The sequence below is a fragment of the Tachypleus tridentatus genome, chromosome 13, assembly GCF_004210375.1.
Source record: "Tachypleus tridentatus isolate NWPU-2018 chromosome 13, ASM421037v1, whole genome shotgun sequence".
NCBI classification, from domain to species: Eukaryota; Metazoa; Arthropoda; class Merostomata; order Xiphosura; family Limulidae; genus Tachypleus; species Tachypleus tridentatus.
The window spans coordinates 134,542,246-134,553,968 of record NC_134837.1 but is presented as its reverse complement, the minus strand read 5'-3'; the positions used below and the strand labels follow the sequence as shown (position 1 = coordinate 134,553,968).

General features: G+C 33.9%; 1 protein-coding gene across 4 annotated transcripts in view; it reads left to right on the top strand.

The window, feature by feature from the left end:
* The first annotated feature begins 480 nt into the window (after window positions 1–480).
* The window catches only part of LOC143238429 (uncharacterized), a 31,517-nt gene continuing 20,274 nt past the window's right edge, over window positions 481–11,723 (top strand). For 3 of the 4 annotated variants that reach the window (XM_076478656.1, XM_076478655.1, XM_076478654.1), the window contains exon 1: window positions 481–712. The gene's annotated coding sequence lies outside the window, so the exon portion shown is untranslated. The remainder of the gene's footprint in view (window positions 713–11,723) is intronic. The other variant, XM_076478653.1, reaches the window with a different exon arrangement.

Here is an 11,723-nt window from a genome sequence, read left to right as displayed (position 1 = left end):
AAAAGTTCACAAAGTAGTTATCACATGATAAACACAACTGTTTGACAACTGACAAACAGAGCTAGTTACCTCCTCAATGACACAGCTCGTTAACAACTAACAAACGCAGTAAACTAAATAAACATAACAGGTGTTGAAATACAAACATTGTCGATATTATTGTCAGAACTGCTTTAGCTTTTTTAATTCACTTAATTCTAACACCGATAACGTCGTCTAACACGGTAATCATAAAAATAAAGATAAATAGAGGATTGTTTGAACCCTAATCGTGCCATGTTGTAATACAACACTCACAATATAAAGAAGAAAGAGAAAGCTTTTGCGGTTGCTATAACAACGATGCAAATACCTGAATATGCTATTTTCAGCTCGTTGTTTAGTTTTTAAACTCTCTACTTCGTTTACTGTTTTGAACTTCACTAATATTAACTCTTTACTTATGTATCAGTACATATAATAACGTCTCGAATTGATAACAACAACAAAACGTCTTTGTGTTTTAACAGAGAAATCGAACTTTTTACTTTTTGTACCTTATTTCCGCGTCGTCATATAGTTCCCATAGCAACACAGACATGCCTGTACAGGAAGAGTTGACAGGGGTATTTCGTGTTCACAGGTATAACGTGTGGGTCGTATTGGTGGTCAGCCTGTAACCGAAGGGAGATAACTATTCTTGGAATTGATACTGTCCCTCAAGAAACACCAGGTAATTAATAAAAAAAAAGAAAGTTAAGAAAAATTATATTTTGAACAGTAATGTTACTTCCAAGATTATTTGTTCAAGGCGTTTTAATTTAGGTTGCCATATTTTAGGGCAAATATTTAATATCTTTTAATTCAGGTTGCTACTTTTTAAGGCAAAGATTCAAGGTATTTTAATTGAGGCTGCTGCATTTTAGGGCAAATATTTAAGGCCTTTTAATTTATGTTGCTAAAATAAACAAGAGTAAGAGTTCATAACAAATGTACACGTAGTTTGTATCGCAATCGTTTGTACAAACAAAAACTATCCCTTAAAAGTTATATACAGTGTAATTTTGTAAACTGTTTGAAATGTTACACTGACAATTATTGTATTAACACTATTCGTGACACGAATGAAAGTTGTTTCCACAATTCAAGTGGCTCATTCTTGAAGCTAGCTACGAGAGTGTTTGTTTGTAAGAAAAGACGCAAGTGTACAAAACATGACAGTTTATTCATTGTATTATGACAGGGAATAAACAACTACAATTATAACCTAAGATCAGTAATGCTTCCAATTATCTTTTAGTGACACACTTAAAAGTAATGTTTGGTTTTCGCAAGACTTTCTGGTGTGATAGTAGTAAATATACCTAAGAAGCGCTTAATGCCATATTGTTTATCATATAACAAACAGTAAGAAGAGAGGTGTTGGGGGTATCTTAGTGATATTGTATTTGTTTTGGACAAATAAATGTTAGGGTAGAAAACTTTTCACGGAATACTACTCTCCACTAGTTGAAGTTTTAACGAACTTAATAACAATGTAATAATAAAAGTTGCTTATTTCACAGCAGTCGATTTACCTCGTGTAAGAAACAACAAAACAAAGATTTTTGTCTTCTCACTCGCAGTATTTGTGTTTTTACCTCAATCACTGAAGGCAAACGGAGGTTATGTTTTCATCCCAACGTGTCGGTGTGTGAGAGTCAGAAATATTTTTCAAAAATATCTAAATGGATTTCGATGAAAGTTGGAGTACATTTGGATTAAGACTCAAAGTAGAAGTGATTAGTTTTTAGAGGGTTAATGTTCCAGAAAAGTTACTAGAATCTAAAAAATCCCCATCTGTTAACATGGGGACTAATTTCTTACACTGTTTTTTTCCCTATAACACAGTAAAAAATGACCAAATTTTCATGAACCTTGGTAGATGTATGTAGAATATTATTTCATAGGGTCTTAACAAAAATGGTTGGGTCCGTTCATAACGACGGACATACGGAAATATTTCCGTCTTTTTTTAGTGCAAAACACGATAAACGCTGAGTGACGAAAGTAGGCACTCTATTAAGTGCCCTTCTACATTGTTGTTGTTTCTGGGGTCTATAAACGGAATTTATTTCTTTTCTGGAACTTCAAAGTATTTAGAAAATTACAAAACTGTATATATATACATATTATAATAGTCTAGAACCAGTGCTGAACTTGGAACTAATTTATAACGGTTCGACTGTTCTTCATCAGTTTAATAGCCTAGAACCAGGGTTGTACTTGGAACTGATATATAACGGGTTAACTGTTCTAGATCAGTATAATAATCTAGAACCAATGTTGTAGTTGGAACTAATTTATATCGGGTTAACTGTTCTTCATCAGGATAATAGTCTAGATCCAGTGTTTTACTTGGAACTGAGTTATAACAAAATATATGCCAGCAGGTGTCATGAAATCACTGTGTATTGGTCTGTTCTCATTTGTCACAAAATTCAGACACATCTTCGTTGCCATTATTTTAACAATGTATTATTTTGTCAACGGTAAACAAAACATTGCGTCTAGTAGTAGCATGTATACAGTTACCTTGCGTGGTTCTAGAGGTTTTAGTTTCCTCACATTGATTAATTCAACGTACATATGTTACCATTCAGACAACCTATCATATTGCACGAAATGTGCCCATCAGCCTATTTATTAACCTCGTTTTAGTTAAATGTAGTCCTATGTTAAACCAGAAAACGCATTTAACTTTGAAAACTATGACAAATAATACGTTTCACAGATGTCTTCCAACATATCGTTTGAAGATAAAGAATGCCCTCATTCGTCAAACCAAAAATCTACATCTCGTCCAATCACTATCAGTACACCTAACAAATATATTTAACTTTTTAGAAATGGAGAACTAAAAATGCCTCTAAATCTAACGAAAAATGTACTGTATAAGGTAGCTTACACCAACACTCTTTGTGCAAAGGCGTATGGGGGGGGGAACCTCCAAGTTTTCGGGTCAGATTGTGTACTTACAAGTTAGTCAAGGGAAGACAGTGAATTTATTAGAGATATTTATGTTTCTTTACCTCAGTTACCCGTTACATTTAATAATAATAATCAAAACTTAGTGTTCATTAGACATATACGAATATCATAAAGAGTTACCTGTCACATTTAATAATAATAATAAAGACTTAGTGTTCATTAGACATATACGAATATCATAAAGCTTCGGCTTAATAAAAAATTAAAATATTAGCTATCAAAATATGTAAATTGATGTACATTTTGTTTCCAATTATTAGCAATTGAGAGGGTATGGAATTTATGAAATGGACAAAATGAGCGTAAGATATAAGGGACCAGCACTATTGGCTGTAAAAATATATTTCATTATGTTAAAACTTGTCCAATAACTTTGTCAACGTTACTCAATACATTATAGTAGTTTTAATGCATTATGTTTACTACAGGTCCACGAAATTGTTAACATGTAAAGAAATATTGACATTGCAGTTACCCAACTAATAGCTGCCAGGATATCATGTAAATATCTATAACGACTTATTTCTAATTGACCACATAGCTACACAATGGGCCATCCGCGGTATGCTTACCAAGGGTATCGAAACCTGGTTTCTAGCGATGTAAATATTTTAATGTTGTAATGTATTTGCTAGTTACATGGGGCTGTGGGTTGTTTTAATGGTGTGGTGTGACGTTAACTCTAAAATTATGTAGAGCAATTGTAGATTACGAAAACTAAGATCCGTCAAGGTTAAATTAGTTAGGAGTTGAAAAAAAAAAAGTTAATTTAGTATAATAAAATAAGAAAGAGACTTGTTTTTAGTTAAAAAAAATAGATTATAATAATAGCCAATGCGCGAGCATTTCATTTCAAATGATGTAAACAAAAGGCTGATTTAAATATACTTTAATAGGTAGTTTGTATAACGACGTGTTAAGAGCTTATCAAAGTATTTGAGAGGTCTAACATTAGATCGTAGAATAACATTGGTTTATTGATAACATTAAGTACGGTAGAAGTTAACCTTAACTCAGTTAATGCAAAAAATATACATAATTTACAGTATTAGTTTCAGTGTTAATTAATCTCTTAATCGAACATGGTCTACACGTAATAAAGCATTAACTAATCTTTGGTTTAAGACAAATGAAGTTAGATGTCTGTGATCAGAATTATTTTGTATTTTAGAAATCCTGTACTTAAAGAAGTGTTGTTGGAATATAGATGGTGATTTGGTTGCAACTATTTTGTGAGTTTCTGCTAGAATATTTTCAGTTTCAGACAAACTGGTGATAAAAAAACGGTATATAATTGATTTTTAAGCGTTAGGCTTAACAGTAACATTTGCATCGGTATAACGTAAAAACGCCCAAAACACAACTAAGTGAGTGTTTATTTCTTGAAAAATACGGGCCCAACAGTTGACGACGGGCACTTTCTTCCCGGTAACCTATCAGTTTAACCCTAGAGACGTTTTACACAGGTAGCTAGCTGGCTTTGCGCGAAATCCTAAAACAAATAAAAAATCGAGTTATTTCGGTGCGGAATGCACAAGAGCGAGAAAAGATGGATAATACACTCTCTTCGAATTAGCTAGGGGTAAAAGTAGCCCTTCGCAAGGAATGACGGACATTCAGTAATTGATAGTTTCGTTTCTAAGCTGCTATGACTATTATAAATATAAAGATAATATTATAAATATAAAGATAATATTATAAATATAAAGATAATATTATAAATATAAAGATAATATTATAATATTATAAATATAAAGATAATATTATAATATTATAAATATAAAGATAATATTATAATATTATAAATATAAAGATTTATAATATTATAAATATTCTGATTTTGAAACAATATAGATCTCATCTTCACAAGTTTCCAATACCCAAGAAGTTGGATCCGATATGGACAGGTGGTTAAGGCATGCGATTCGTAATCCGAGGGTCAAGGGTTCGAATCCCCGTCACACCATTTCAGCCTTGGGGGCGTTATAATGTGGTGATGAATCCCACTATTTGTTGGTAAAAGAGTAGCCCAAGAGTTTTCGGTGGGTGGTGATAACTAGCTGTCTTCCCTCTAGTCTTACACTGTTAAATTAGAGACGGCTAGCGTAGATAGCACTCGTGTAGCTTTATGCGAAATTCAAAACAAACCAAACCTAACTCAAGGAGTTGACAGACACTTCTTCAATTTTATTACTGGTTTCTAGCGCAAGAAGAACTGGATGAACGTTGCCCGGAAGATGTTTTTTTGACAAATGAGAGAACATCTTACATCGTTAGTAGAACTGTTCCACTACAGTTTTGAGTACCGATTCCAATACAAACCAAATGGGTTTCAGGAACCGAAGACCAGAGAGCAAATAGAATGGTGATTTGATGTGGACAATATCTTATTTTTCTTGCCCATTATTGATCATTTACTGAACGCTGACTGGAGAAAGCTACTTTGTCCTTTAGCAGGAATACGGTGGCCTAGTGTGGATTTGGATAATATACCAGTGGACATATGTGGCTTCACTGGAAAAAGGCATTATTACACTACATTATGGACGCCAAACAATGCCTGAATATTTCTTTTCCTAACAGATTGATAGGACACTGCATGTCAGTGACAATCCATTACGTTCCAGATTTCAAGCAGTACCTAAATGTCGTTTTTTCTGACAGGACGTTGTGTGGCAGTGGTGTGGCTTGTACATTCTCTGGGTCTTAACATTATTAGATTTTTTTTGTATGTCTGTGTTTGGGAGAGGGTAGAATAATTAAATTTAATAAATCTGCTATAGAGCATGAACCGTAAACTGAACGAAAGAATTAATGCATTTGGTAAATTACATATGCTGGAAGTTTTGGAAAATAGAACATATATACACATATGCATGTGTCAGTTTACATAAACATATAATGGCAAATAGATAATGGACATTTAAAGTAAAATAAAACGGTTAAATAAGGAAAGCCACGAAAGTATCTAATGTGAAGAGTTCAAATTAGGATGTGAGAAACACGAAGTACACGAATTACTTTGAAATACATTCTAGACTGTACCATGAGAAGCAGGAAATAGTGGTTCTTATTATCAGCGATGAACAGACGCGATTTCATTAGATAAAGCGATGAATGGTTATGACATCAAACACCACAGCTATAGAAAATAGCTTTATAAGGAAAAATTAAGTAACGGAACTTTGATCCCTGCAACAAGTGAAAACATATGTGTAACTAAAACCAAAGTTAACCAGTTTGTGTCCATACATTTAGAGTTAGTGGGTTCGTATATCTACGTCCTCATCAACGAATGCTGGACAATAATTAGCTTCATACAAACCATTCAGAAAAATAAGTTTTGGTTAGATAGAAGATCCCAAAAGCATTAGTTAGGTTTAAGAGGGGAATCACGTGCAGAAGATAATAGTCCGAACTACTTGACAAATCATAATTATATTAATTAAGTAGCACAAGAAGCCGTGATTTTGGTCCTTGAGGCAGTTTTCCGCTCTGTCCAGAATCCACACGATACTTTCGAATCTAGAACGGAGGTACTACAAAGCTGTGAAAATTCGTGATGACGAGAAACCCATTCGAAGTAAAAATGTATCTCAAGACTGATGGTATGGGTATTAACACTTTTACTAATAAAGCAGAGAACAACGTTTCTAAGTCATCTTCAGGTTAAGAAAGTCGAAACTTTGTTCTCTACTTTATTAGTAAAAGTGTCAATATCAGCCATCTTGAGACTCATTCGCCGCAGAAACTTCCTGTAACTATTTAGCCTAATAACGTATCTCGTAAATGATTTGCTCTGTCTGAGAAAAAATGGTATTAGGAGATAAGCCCGTTGAAAGTCTAACTAAAGTAACTGAAGAGGCATACTAGACGGAATATTAATGGCATTATATAAACACAATTTTATCTAAAGAAATAACCCGTATTATCTTGGTTTATAATTTTGTTGTTGTAGCTTTGATGTTAAATAATTTTATAGAAGGTTTCACTTACGAGTATCTAGCTATCTAGAACACTTACCAGTATCTACCTATCTAGAACACTTACGAGAATCTAGCTATCTAGAACACTTACGAGTATCTAGCTATCTAGAACACTTACCAGTATCTAGCTATCTAGAACACTTACCAGTATCTAGCTATCTAGAACACTTACCAGTATCTAGCTATCTAGAACACTTACGAGAATCTAGCTATCTAGAACACTTACGAGAATCTAGCTATCTAGAACACTTACCAGTATCTACCTATCTAGAACACACTATTAGAACACTTACCAGTATCTAGCTATCTAGAACACTTACCAGTATCTAGCTATCTAGAACACTTACCAGTATCTACCTATCTAGAACACTTACCAGTATCTAGCTATCTAGGACGAGAAATTTATCAATTTTGACGTCGTTTTTGCAAAATTGTTTCGGAACTGTCGATAAAGACGAGTACTTGAATATTTTAAATTTAACTTATATTTCTGTTACCATAATCAGTCTCGAGTTGGTGGCTTGAGTGCCTAACCCACGACTTCCTTACCTGGTAAGAAATAAATTTATTTATAACTTGTGTAAAGTCGATCCAAAAAGACTACACTTACCGGTCGACTGTTAAATGAATCATGATAAACATGTTCAACATATGTTAGTTCACTCTAGTTGTGACAGTTCGTATAGTGCTAGATCAGTATCGAAATCTCCATAAGAGGGTGTTATAGACAAAAGTGCTTGTAAGGGTACCAGATGTTGAGAGACAAAACCTAACCCTCAAGAAAACAGACCTCAAACGTGCTTTCAAATATACGTTATTTGACCTGAAAAAGGGCTCAGAACTGTCTAGAAACAGACAACAGCAGCAGCCAGTTCATAAAACAAAAATCAGCTTAAGGCTCTCTCTTTTTTTCTTAATGGCCAGGTGGTTAGAGTGCTCGACTGGTAACCTGAGTGTCGGGAGTTCGAATCCCGGTTGCATCAAACATGCTCGCCCTTTCAGCCGTGGGGGCGTTATAAAGTCACGATAAATTCCAGTATTCGTTGATAAAAGAGTAGCTCAAGAGTTGGCAGTGAGTGATGATGACTAGTGGCCTACCCTCTAGTCTTACACTGCTAAATTATGGACGGCTAGCACAGATAGCCCTCGTGCAGCTTTGTGCGAAATTCAAACAAACAACAAACTTTTTATTGAAATCGAACTACCAAAGTTAAGCAAAGTAAAGGAATGAGTATACCATCTTTAACTTTAAACACGCATTTACAACTCTTGTAACACGTTTCTACTAACGATGTAAGTGTCATTTGGTCATGGACGGCATTGGTCGATTCCCTGTTCTTCTTTTCTTTTGTTGATAAATTTGTGGTACCAGAGTGATGTTTTCAATCGACCTTTTTCATTCATAGACTAAACAAAGTGATTTTTATTTTTATAAGCCTGAAGCTAAAGCTATGCCCATTTCTTTCTGTACCAAGTTATAAAAGGTAAATAAAATAGATTAGCTTAATTTTTGCCCCTTACTGACACTGCGGTATGTGTTACAGTGTTAAAAACCGGGTTTCGATACGCGTGGTGGGCAGAACACAGATAGCCCATTGTGTAGCTTTGTGATTTATTCCAAAACAAATTTAATTTAAAAAAATTAAAACTAACAAGATGAAGTGACCACAAAGAAGTATTATAGTTAGCATTCAAGTATTTTTTTTTCATTATAATACACACATGAAGGTGGAGTTTTTTGACATCAATTTCAGGATCATGGGAACATAAGAAACAAAATATCGGTTGTTTACATTTTATCCAGAGAGGGCATTACTGTGCATCAAAAATATTTTTTACATATGTGTCTAAAATTATTATAAAAAGCAGCTATAGCGTGTTTCACCACTTTGACTGCAACAATATTTCATATAGATCAGTGTTTTCTAAACTGTGTGTCGCGTCCCCTAGGGGTCGTCTACTGGTGGTTCGGGAAGGAGTAATCTTTTGGCGGGAGAGCTCAACAATTACTAACTGAGTGACAGAAGAGCTAGAGACGACGATAACCTAATAGAACTATCACTTTACTCTGAAAACCTTTTTTATTATTTTGCTCTAGCGTTTTTTCACTCCTTACAAACATTTTTACACTTACAAAGTTATCAAAAACACGTATAAAGAAAATATTGATTTTCCAGTTATTACTTGCAAAATTTATTTTAATGTGAAGAGGGGGCAACGGACAACTGAAATGAGTTGGACGTCGTTAGTTAAAGTTTGAAAGACAGTGATGTGATAATGATTCTATTTAAATCATACACACTAGAAAAAAATCAATTTAAAAGCGCTCCACAAATAAAAACATTGATTATGTATTAACTTTTGTTATCATGCCACGGGTTCAAAAACGTAGAGAATTGTGAGAAGAGAAGAGAGTTTGTACAAACGTATTACGTGATGTTGGTTGAACTCTCCAACAAATTACTGCAGACTTGAAATGTTCCTCAAACATTGTTAAATACACCCTAGATCGCGAGACAGAGACAGAAAAAGTTAAAAATAGGAAAGGAAGAGACGGAACATCTAAACCCAATGAAACTGATGTTAATTATCTTTGTTTGTGTAGTCTTCGGGACAAAAGAAAAACTACTACTGATCTCAAGTATGAGATAAACGACCATGAACCAAATGATAGAAAAGTATCCAGATCTACAGTATCTAGAAGACTTAATGAGAGTGGAATATGTAGTCGTGTAGCAGTTAAAAACCTTTTATTCGGTATAGAAATATTATAAAGTGACTGGAACTTCCTGAAAGAAAAGTACAAAACTAAACTGTTGATGGTTGGAAAAGGGTGTTATGCATAGGTGAGTTTAAGTTTGAAATGTGTGGTTCAAAGCGTAGGTGAAAGATGCTTAACTCAATACATAGTACCCACTATGAATCATGAGGGAGGCAATATGGTGATTTGGTTGTTTTTCTGCTGAAGTTACAGGAGATATTTGCAGAGTAGATTTAATAATAGACCAGCGTAAGTGCCACCAGATATTGATCCGTCATGCTACACTCAGTGGTTTGCGTATTAGGATTGTACTACCACGAAGATAATGATCCAAAACACTCATCCAACCGAAGCTGAAATTACTTAAATAAGAAAGAAGTTGCTGTAGTAACTTAATAATGCAATGGTCCCCACAGAACCATGCTCTCAACCGAATTGAGCAGATCTGAGATTTGGCAGATCAAACATTTGACAAACCAAAAGTTACTTCTAAAAAAACCTTCATGGGAATGTATTATATACATTTGGAGTAAAATCTTATAGGACTCTTTCATTAAATAATGTTGCAACAATGCCTGAAAGACTGTCTGTAGTTATTATAGCAAAAGGGGGACACACAAAATATTAACTGTTTGCTGAATTCAAGCACTTCCACTGAGTTTCTGTTGTACTAAGTATGAAGATTAATAACATTTTGATGTTTCACCTTTAATTTATCTTCCATTGTTCTTTGAAAGTGGCCTGAAATCTAATTTTTCACTCTGTCCTAACACCTTTACACAGTACTGCACATTCCTTACTTAATGTGAATCAATGTGGAAATATAGTGCTGATACATGTAATTATACCACGACTTTACTTTGGTTGTTGTTACTATCATAAGTGGTCTAAAAATCTGTTGTTCTTTTTTTCGGAGTTTTCATTTTTAATAATTTAATGAGTACACTAACATACCGTATATCAACTGCACACTAATTTATCTTGTGGAAGTAATAACAGGTATAAACCAGTTCTATTTATGTTTTGTAAGAGCGGCTAATATTTTATATGAAATTATAAAACCAAACTTAACGCTGATGGACGGTTTATTTGTTCATTTGATAGTGAAGACACGTTGCGCTATCTGCTGTGGCCACCGCGGGAAATCGAACCCCAGATTCTAGCGTTGTAAATCCGTAGATTTACCGCTGTTTCACTGGGGACACTCATGGGCGAAAGGTGTACCGTTTCCTTCTGAATAATTAAATCTTTCTAATATAGGAAAGTAGGTTTGTTTGTTTGGAATTAACTACAAAGCAACACAGGTATCGAAATCCTGTTTTTAGCGGTATGAGTCCTTACATTAGGGTGGCAAGGAAAGTAAGGACGTTAATGTAAAGCAAGCGGAAGAGCCATTTCCGGTGTTTATAGAAGAACAATTATTATTATTCTGTATTGCAGTGTAAATCTTAACTATGAGTCACTGATGAGGGATGACCCGTCCATATGGGTGTTTTATCATTATGTTGACCAGATTAGGAAAATAAGAATTACAGATATTATTTGGTTATAAACAGTTCTGTATTCAACATTTCTCAGTTATTAATTATTTCGATACATAGCTGTATTTACTAGTTATTTATTTTAACATGATTGTTTTCACTCATTTTTAAAGAATTAGAAATAAGTCTTTTTTTGAACGTTATTTCTATGTCCTTCTAGTGAATCACTATGATACTATTTATAAATAATTATTGCAGGTGTACAATAAAGATTATTTTAATAGTGGACTGAAATTAATTTATTTAAATTACAATACGTCTAAATTGGCTCCATGAAATTATTTTACTTTTACTTCTGTGAGGTAAGAGTGCTACATATGTATATTTACTGTGCTGCCTATAATTAGTAGCATGTGACAAAAGATTTTCTACTGTTTGTAGCAAGCAATTTGTTTTACTTCTATGTACAAAGTTCAGGGCACACCG